This window comes from Peromyscus californicus, unplaced genomic scaffold (assembly GCF_007827085.1).
Source record: "Peromyscus californicus insignis strain IS unplaced genomic scaffold, ASM782708v3 Scaffold_17__1_contigs__length_78620276, whole genome shotgun sequence".
In the NCBI taxonomy this organism is placed as follows: domain Eukaryota; kingdom Metazoa; phylum Chordata; class Mammalia; order Rodentia; family Cricetidae; genus Peromyscus; species Peromyscus californicus.
In genome coordinates, this window is record NW_026294469.1 from 3,928,134 (window position 1) to 3,937,151 (window position 9,018).

A 9,018-nucleotide genomic window follows, 5' to 3' on the forward strand; every position below is an offset into this window, starting at 1 on the left:
CGTAAGTATGGTATACTTTTTCAGTTTCTACAGTATTATACTCACGTATGATTTCTGTAGTACATGGGTGGTGTCATGTAGTACTTTAGTGCATAGGAAATAAAAATCAGATGTAGGGCTGAAGGGACAGTTCAGTGGTTAAAAGCACTGGCTGCTCTTGCTGTGGATCTGGACTTGGTTCCCAGCACCCACAAGGTGGCTCACAATCATCTGTTACTCTAGTTCCTGGGGATCTGATGCCTCCTCTGGCATCCACAGGCACCAGGGACACAGTGTGCACAAACCCACATGCAGGCAAAAGCATTCACACACATAAAATAAAAGTAACTCTAAAAAGAAAATCAGATGAAGTTACATATCATCCTTTTGTCCATCCAAGTAAACTCTTCTTTAAAAACGATTTTATTTATTGTTTAAAAACAATAAAAGTCAACTGGGTAGTGGTGGCACACACCTTAATTCCAGCACTTGGGAGGCAGAGCCAGGTAGATCTCTGTGAGTTCGAGGCCAGCCTGGGCTACAGAGTGAGTTTCAGGAAAGGCTCCAAAGCTACACCAAGAAACCCTGTCTCAAAAAAACAAAAACAAAAAGTTTACATATGTAGACATATATATGTATATACATATGCATACATGCATATGGGTGCCCATGGAGGCCAGAAGTGGGCATTAGATCTCCTGGAGTTGGAGTTACAGTGTTTGTGATCCACCTGATAGGTACTGTAACTGAACTCAGTACCACTCCAAGAGCAACAAATGCTCTTAACAGTTGAGCTGACTCTCCAGCCCCTAAAATCTTTTTCTCATGAAGGCACAGGCTCCTCAAGAGACAGTAGCCTCATCTTGGTTGTTTCAAGATCTAATGTCTCTTATAATCAAATTAACAGAGAATTTGTGGAAAACGGTGCATTAGTGTTTTCTCATGAGACGCGTCTCACAAAGCCTATTTGTTTATTCCATATTGGAAGACTTCAGTACTGTTTAAAATGGATCCAAGGGGCCTGGGTATGGCTCAGCAGGCAAAGCACTGGCTGTGCCAGCCTGACTACCTGAGTTCCATGCCCACCATGTGAAAAGCCAGAATCATTCATATCTGTCCTCCAGCCACTCCAACAGGAAGATGGGAGGCAGAGACAGAACCCAGAATCTTAAAAAAAACTTTATTGGAGTTTTCTCATAAAGTCAGGAGATGGTGGTGCATGCCTTTAATCCCAGCACTTGGGAGGGAGATCTCTGAGTTTGAGGTAGCCTGGTCTACAGAGTGAGTTACAGGACAGCCAGGGCTACACAGAAAAACCCTGCCTCAAAAAAACCAAAAAAAAAAAAAAATTTCCCCTAGATATATTTTGATTATATTCTTTTCTCTCCCCCAAATCAACCAAATCCTCCCCACCTCCCTACCCACCCAATTTTCTGTTCTCTCTCTTCCTCTCTCCTAAAAACAATGAAGAAAAAAAATCCTTAAAAGGAAAAACAGCAAAAAGCAACAAATGAAAACCAAAGCAGACAAACTAAGAAGGAAAATCAGTAAGACAAAAAATACCCCAAAACAAAACAAAAAGCACATATGCGCACACACACACACACACACACACACACACACACACACGCACACGCACACGCACACACACACCACACACACACACACACACACACACACCACACACACACACACACACACACACACACACACACACACACACACACACACACAAACCAATGACCTATGGAGTCCTTTTGCATTGACTAACTACTCCTGGGCATGGGGTCTGCCCTGGAGGGAGGTCCATACACTCCACTGTAGAAAACTGATTTTTCCTTTTCCAGCAGGCCATCATAAATACTTTCTTGGTTAAGGGTGGGGCTTGGTGTCCACTTCACCTTCTAAGTGCTAGGATTTTGTCTAGTTTGAACGTGTGCAGGTTTGTAAACGCTGTCACTGCCCGTGTGAGTTCACATGTGTGTCAGTCCTGTCGTGTCTGAGAGACACTGTTCCTTCGAGTGATCCATCACCTCTGGCTCTTACAGTCTTTTTGCCTCTTCTTCCACATAAATCCCTGAATCTGGAAAGAAGGACTTTGATGAAATATCACATTTAGGACTGAGTGTTTCAAACTCTCTCCCTCTCTTCACATTGTCCAGTTGTGGGTCTCTGTGTTAGTTCCCATCTACTACAAGAAGAAGCTGCTCTGATATGGGTTGAGGGAAGTGTTGATTGATGGGTATAGCAATATGTCACCAGGAGTTATTTTATTGCTATGTTTCTTTATCTAAATAATGGTGATAGGTTTTCCCCTAGGCCCCTGACCTGTCTAGTCAGAAGTTTTGGGTTGCTTCAGCATTTGGGTTCCATCTCATGGAGTGGTCCTCAACAATAACCAAAAAGTGGTTGGTTACTCCCATAACATTGTGCCACTACTACCCCAGTGTATCTTGAATGCAGGTCACTATTGTAGGCCTCAGGGTTTGTAGCTGGGAGATGCTGATGTTTCCTTTTCTCCTCTGGCAGCCTGTAGAGTGCCTTCCAGTATTATGAGTGCTGGTCAGTAGGGTTTGATGAAGTGTTTGTTGTCTCCAGCAATAGGGCCTTACCATCAGGTTGTGGAGAGTAATCAAGAGCCTTGGCAATAGCCTGTGGTGTTTGGGGATTCCCTTCGGTCAACGCTCAATAAAATGTAACCCATTCCTGGCACTGGAGTTTTAAATGATGCTGTAAGATGTCCAGTTTGGATATTGTTCTCCTATTGTATGGTGACTCCATACAATAGGAAGATTTTGATCTTTCATATATGTATATATCTTAGGAAGCTTCCACAGTAGTAGGTTCCCATATGACTTTTCAAAAGGTCTTTTGTGTTGTTCCCTCCATATTTCCTGCTTTACCTCGACCTTCCGTCCTCCTCCTTAATTAATCCTCCTGTTCTAGTTCCCCTTTATCTCTCCATAACACTCTAGTGGATTTCACTTCCTTGAGAGGTTCTTTCCTCGCCCCTGATCCCTTCCCAGGCATTTAACATCGATGGTCATTTGGATTGTGGCACACAAATCTAAAGTTTAAAAGCTAAGATTTACATATAAGAGAAAATACACAATATTTTTCTTTGTGGGTCTGCATTACTCACTTGGGATGATTGTTTCTAGCTCCATTCATCTCCCTGCAAATTTCCCTTTTCTTAACACTTGAATAATATTTTATTGTGTAAGTGTAGTACATTTTCATTATCTGTTCATCAGTTGATAAACATCTAGACTTTTTCCAATTCCCAACTATTATGAATAGAGTAGCAATGACCAATGGTGAGTAAGTCTCTCTATAGAAGAATTTAGAGTCCTTTGGGTATATGACCAAGAGTGGTATAGCTGGATCTTGTGGTAGATTAATTTTTAGCTTTTTCAGGAAACTTCACACTGATTTTTGTATGGGCTATATACATTTTCATTCCCATCAGCAATGAATAAATGTTCTCCCTTTCCCCACATCCTAGCTAGTGTGAGCTGCCATTTGTTTTATTGATCTTGGCCATTCTAATTGGATTTAGATAAAATCTCAGAGTAGTTTTAATTTGCATTTCCCCATTTACCCATGATCCTGGAGTATCAAGCAGAAACAAGAGAGACCCTCAACAAGGTGGAAGGAGAGAACCAACTTCCAAAACTTGTCTTTTGACCTTCACCATGCCTACTGTGGCATGTGTGATGTGTGCCCCAACCCCCCCTGCTCAATATCCACAAGTTACACACAACAGGAAAAGGATGGTTAGCACTCAGCTTTGGTGGTAAGGTTGCTGAAAAACCTCAATAGTGTCGTCTTCATTTACAGATTCCATATGTTGGGTAACTTTACATCTACTGTAATTACATACCCATGCTTCTGCTGTAAGAATCCACAGCCATCACACACGAATCACTCAGACTTCAACCCAGCTGGGGTGACAAACAGCCATCCCATCTCTTCCTTTGGGCATTCTGTCTCGATGTCTACTTTGATTGCAAGGCCCATTGTCTCAGTGCTTGACACAGACAAGAGTCACTTTGGAGGAAGAAATCTCACTTAAGAAATTGCCTCTCTCAGACTAGCTGTGGGACATATTCTCAATCAATGATTGATGTGGGAGGGCTCAGGCCCGTGTGGACAGTGTCGCACCTGGGCAGGTGGACCCGGCGTGCATAAGAAAGCAAACCTACCTAGCCACAGGGCAAGTCAGTAAGCAGTGCTCTCCAGGTCGTCCCTGCTTCAGTTTCTGCAGCCAGGGCGCTGGCTTCTCTTGGTGTTGTGTCCCGTGAGCTGGAACTCTGTCCTAGCCCCCAGTGGTTTGGGTCCCTGCTTTATCTCAACAATGGGAAGCCAGCCAGGACAGTGCCAGCGTCTTTTCCATAGCCATCCTTATTTTCCTCCTGGAGGAAGATGCCATGGAGTGTTCCTGTTTGGACTGGAAGTCTTTGAGTATTTTTTTTCCCCCTACAAATAACATTTTCCTTTTGAAAGTGAGTTCGCAGCCCAGCTCTGGGTTCCCCCCAGGCTCTCTTATCTCAAGCAGAACATTAAGATTTGTTGGACCAGCCCACTTGTTGATGTTAAGCACTAATTTCTCTTTCTATTTTGTTCTTTTATGGGATCGAAGAACCTTTCTTGCTCAAAGGACAGGGTTTGACTGGATGGCAGATGTATGCATACTTACCTTTTATGACGTGATACAAAACATACAAAACGGATTGTGAGAGGAGAGAGAGTAATTTTATTGGTCCATAGAAGAGAAGGAGAGGCTAGGGAAAAGAGTGAGTGTGTGCGGAGAAGTTAAAATGGAATGTTCTACAATGAGCAAATGCGTTTCATGATGCCTATCATTCCACCGGGAAATGGGTCTATGCCGTGTGGGTGGGATAAGTTGAGCTGCTCTCTCTAGGTGCTGCTTGTCCCTGTCTGTCCTTAGTTAAGTCAGCATGTAGTTCTGCTGAGTCACTCCAGCTCTCTCTGGTTAATACAAGCAAGATCCCCATCCAAGATGTAGTCGGACCCATCAGTGCTCAGAAGGCATGCTTGTGAGCGTACTAATTCCTCCCTCCCTCCCTCCCTCCCTCCCTCCCTCCCTCCCTCCCTCCCTCCCTCTCTCCCTCCCTCCCTCTCTCTCCTCTTTCCTTCCTTTTCTTGTGACTGAGAAACTAGAATGCAATTGTGTTTGTTTCCTCAGTCACAGTGTTAATCACAGCTAAGTGGACAGTGGTTAGTGTGTGCACTGACTAGAATGTGCCACAGTGTTTCCCCCAGCCACTCACAGGATTTCTCACTTTTCACCATCAGGAATGTGGCCCCACAAAGCTGTTTTTCTTATTTCATTATCTAAATGTCCCAGTCATCTCTCTATCTCTGTGTGGCTTTCTACCCACAGGAACAGAGTGAAGAGCTATTTTTACATGCCAGGTTTGGACAGATGGGGCCTGCAGAGGATGGACTTCTACCGTTTTATCCCAATCCCTTCCCTAATCTTACCCCCATGGTCATGGCATCTAATATTCATTCAGCCTACTCTCCATCAGTGCTTTCAGTTCCAGTGGATTTGGGTTTCCAGGTCTTGACTCCAACTCAGGTCTTGAATAACAGCTTCAGGAAGTGTGACCCAAAACCAAAGTTGCCAAGTGCTGTTCCCTGGAGCTTCAGCCAGAGCTTCCACAGGCTAGGTCTGTCTTGAGGCTCTAGACCACACTTGGCAGCATGGGTGTATGTGTTGAGCTGGCTGCTGTAACACTTCCTTCTTGCTTCTCCAAAGGAAGAGGTTTTGGAAAACACCATCTTGCATTTCAAGAGGCAACTGGGGTCTAAATTGAGAGAGAATGTCACTCTTTTGCGGTGAAGAGTGACATTAAGGCATCCTCGCGCTAGACTTCCCCTTTGTCACACCCACTCAGGAACTGTCCCCATCTCACTGGCTGTTTCAGTTCCATGGATCTGTCTCCAGTTGCCATTGGCGCCCAAGCCATTCTTTCTATGGATCCCTTTGGTTAAGTCCCTGCGTGCCAGTGGCAAGGTGAGAGAGTGTAGACCCTTCCTTCCTGAGAGAGTGTAGACCCTTCCTGAGAGAGTGTAGACCCTTCCTGAGAGAGTGCAGACCCTTCCTGAGAGAGTGCAGACCCTTCCTTCCTGAGAGAGTGCAGACCCTTCCTTCCTGAGAGAGTGCAGACCCTTCCTTCCTGAGAGAGTGCAGACCCTTCCTGAGAGAGTGCAGACCCTTCCTTCCTGAGAGAGTGCAGACCCTTCCTTCCTGAGAGAGTGCAGACCCTTCCTTCCTGAGAGAGTGCAGACCCTTCCTGAGAGAGTGTAGACCCTTCCTGAGAGAGTGTAGACCCTTCCTGAGAGAGTGTAGTGTAGAGTGCAGACCCTTCCTGAGAGAGTGCAGACCCTTCCTTCCTGAGAGAGTGCAGACCCTTCCTTCCTGAGAGAGTGCAGACCCTTCCTTCCTGAGAGAGTGCAGACCCTTCCTGAGAAAGTGCAGACCCTTCCTGAGAGAGTGCAGACCCTTCCTTTAGGCCCATTCCCAATGGCAGGTGGCATCTTGGACAAATAGAGAGAAAGGATTGATGCCTTCTATGATACAATCAAGTCATTTCATGACCAGCTCTTGGCGAGGTGCATGGAGCAGATGATCTAGCCCATTAGTTGGTTTGAAGTTTTTGCAACTAGGTTGGAAATAATACACATCATGTCTTGTTTCTGTTAATCACGTATCATTGCTGTGAGAAAATACCTGAGCAAAGAATTTGAAGGAGGAAGCTTCTGGGGGTCCGAAATCTGGTCCTCTTGCTTACAAGGCAAGGCCTTATCCATCTCCAGTCCTATTTTGGCTTGATTATGAAAGGTATTTTTTAAGTGAATTTTTTTATACAATACATTAAGGTTTTATTTTACTAAATGCAGAGTACTTGGCTGTTTCTTTTCCTCTTTAGCCCTTGAAAGATGTTGCAGCTACTCATGGATTCCTGATATATTGCTTCCAACAAGCAACCTGGAGGCATTCACGTCTTTTTATTTTTATGTTTTATGTCCTACCACCACCTACTATTTAGATTTTCTTAGTCTAACATATTTTCTGTTTTGTTTTGAGACAACTTCTCATGTAACTCTGGCTGATCTCAAACTTTCTGTGTAGCAGAAGATCACCTTAAGTTCCCCGTTAACCTTCCTGCCTTTCCCTCCTAAGTTCTGGGACTCAGGGTGGCTACTACCACACTTAGTGTTAGCACTGTTGTGTTTGTGTTGTTTGTTTTGTTCCCCATTTTTATATGATGGGCCTTATGTAGTTTATTCTTGTGAGTATGTGGAAGTGCATGTTCATATGTGTATGTGTGCTCATAGGTATGAGGGTGTTATGTGTGTGTAGAGAGCACAGGTTGACCTCAGATGTCATTCTCCAGGAGGCACTAACCTTGGTGTGGCAACAGTGTCTCTTACTGGCCTGGAGCTCCCCAAGGCTACCTGGCTGGCTGGTGAGTCCAATGGTCTGCCTGTCTCAGTTCCACCTTGTCTTGCTTTTTAAAACATGGGTTCTGGGGGCCAAACTCAAGTCCTCACACTTGCAAGGCAGCCCTGCACTGACTGCTCTGTCTCCCAGCTTTGTGTAGCCGTCTTTCTGTTTCTCGGGTCTGGGGTTACTGAGCTTCCTGATTTATAGCTTTCAACAACTCTTGGAAGTTTTGGCCGTGAACTTTTCAAGCATGTTTCCTCTTCTCCCTCTCTTTCCTCAGGGACTCCTCTGAGACCCAAGTTATCCTGCAGTCGAGTGCTGCTCTCCTAATTTTCAATAAAAAATCTTTTATCTCTGCATTTCATTAATAATTTTTCCTATGATATCTGATCCTCCATTAAGATCAGTATCTGATCTTCCAGTTAAGGCATTCTAGCTTTCTCTTCTGTGAGTTTTGAGCCTTTAGATTCATCTTTATAGTTTTACATAGTTTCTCCAAGAATAGAACACAGCCATAACAAGAACTATGGTGTCCTTGTCTCTTTGGTCTAATAACTGCAATGTTCAGTGGTTTCGGGACTGATTTCTTCCTTTATTACAGGTTTCTTAGCTTGTTTCTTGAAATGCCTGGTGTTCGTTGTAATTACCTCTTTGGTTTGGGATTATTTTATGGTCTATAAATACTCATGTCTTCTATTTTTTTTCTTTTGAGATATCACTTTGTAGTGCAGGTTAGCCTGGAACTCAGAGAGTAGTCTAATTTTTCCTTGTGGGCTCCTCACGTCAATCCCCCTGCCTCAGTCTCCCTAGTGATTGGGATAACATGCACGAGCCACCCCCATATATTCTTGACTGTGTTCAGAGCTGCACTGAACTTATCTGAAAACGATTTGATTCTCATAGGTGTTGATCTTAGGAGCTGATGGTCAGAACCCAAGAAATACTCTGTGCAGGGCTAATTAGACTTTTTTGAGTGTACTACACAGTGCCTCCGCGATATGAATGTTTCCATCTGGCCTGGGAGCAGACACAATAACCAGCCTTATGTAAACACTGGGTACCACTCTCATCTTCTAGTAGTTCTTTCCACTGCCTATAAAAGTTCCCTCTAAACTCTCCTGGTCAGTACTCAGGTGAATACTTAGGATGGAGGATCCTTTGCAGTTCCTTGGAGTTTTTCTGGACTTCTCTGAAGTCCATATCCCCTCTGGTCCTTTCAGCTCTCAGCTCTCAGCTCCATCCCTTCAACCCAGAAGGTTTGTTAGATTTTCACTTTATTTCCCTTCCCTAATGAGCTCTGAAGACTTATGCAAGCATCCCCTTAATGCCTGTCTGTCAGGAAGGGCTGCCCTTTGTCCCACCCCCTTGTGGGTTGTTTAATGAGCCCGGTTGTGGCACACACCTTTAATCCCAGCCAGGTGGATCTCTGTGAGTTTGAGGCCAGCCTGGGCTACCAAGTGAGTTCCAGGAAAGGCGCAAAGCTACACAGAGAAACCCTGTCTCGAAAAACCAAAAAGACAGAGAGAGAGAGAGAGAGAGAGAGAGAGAGAGAGAGAGAGAGA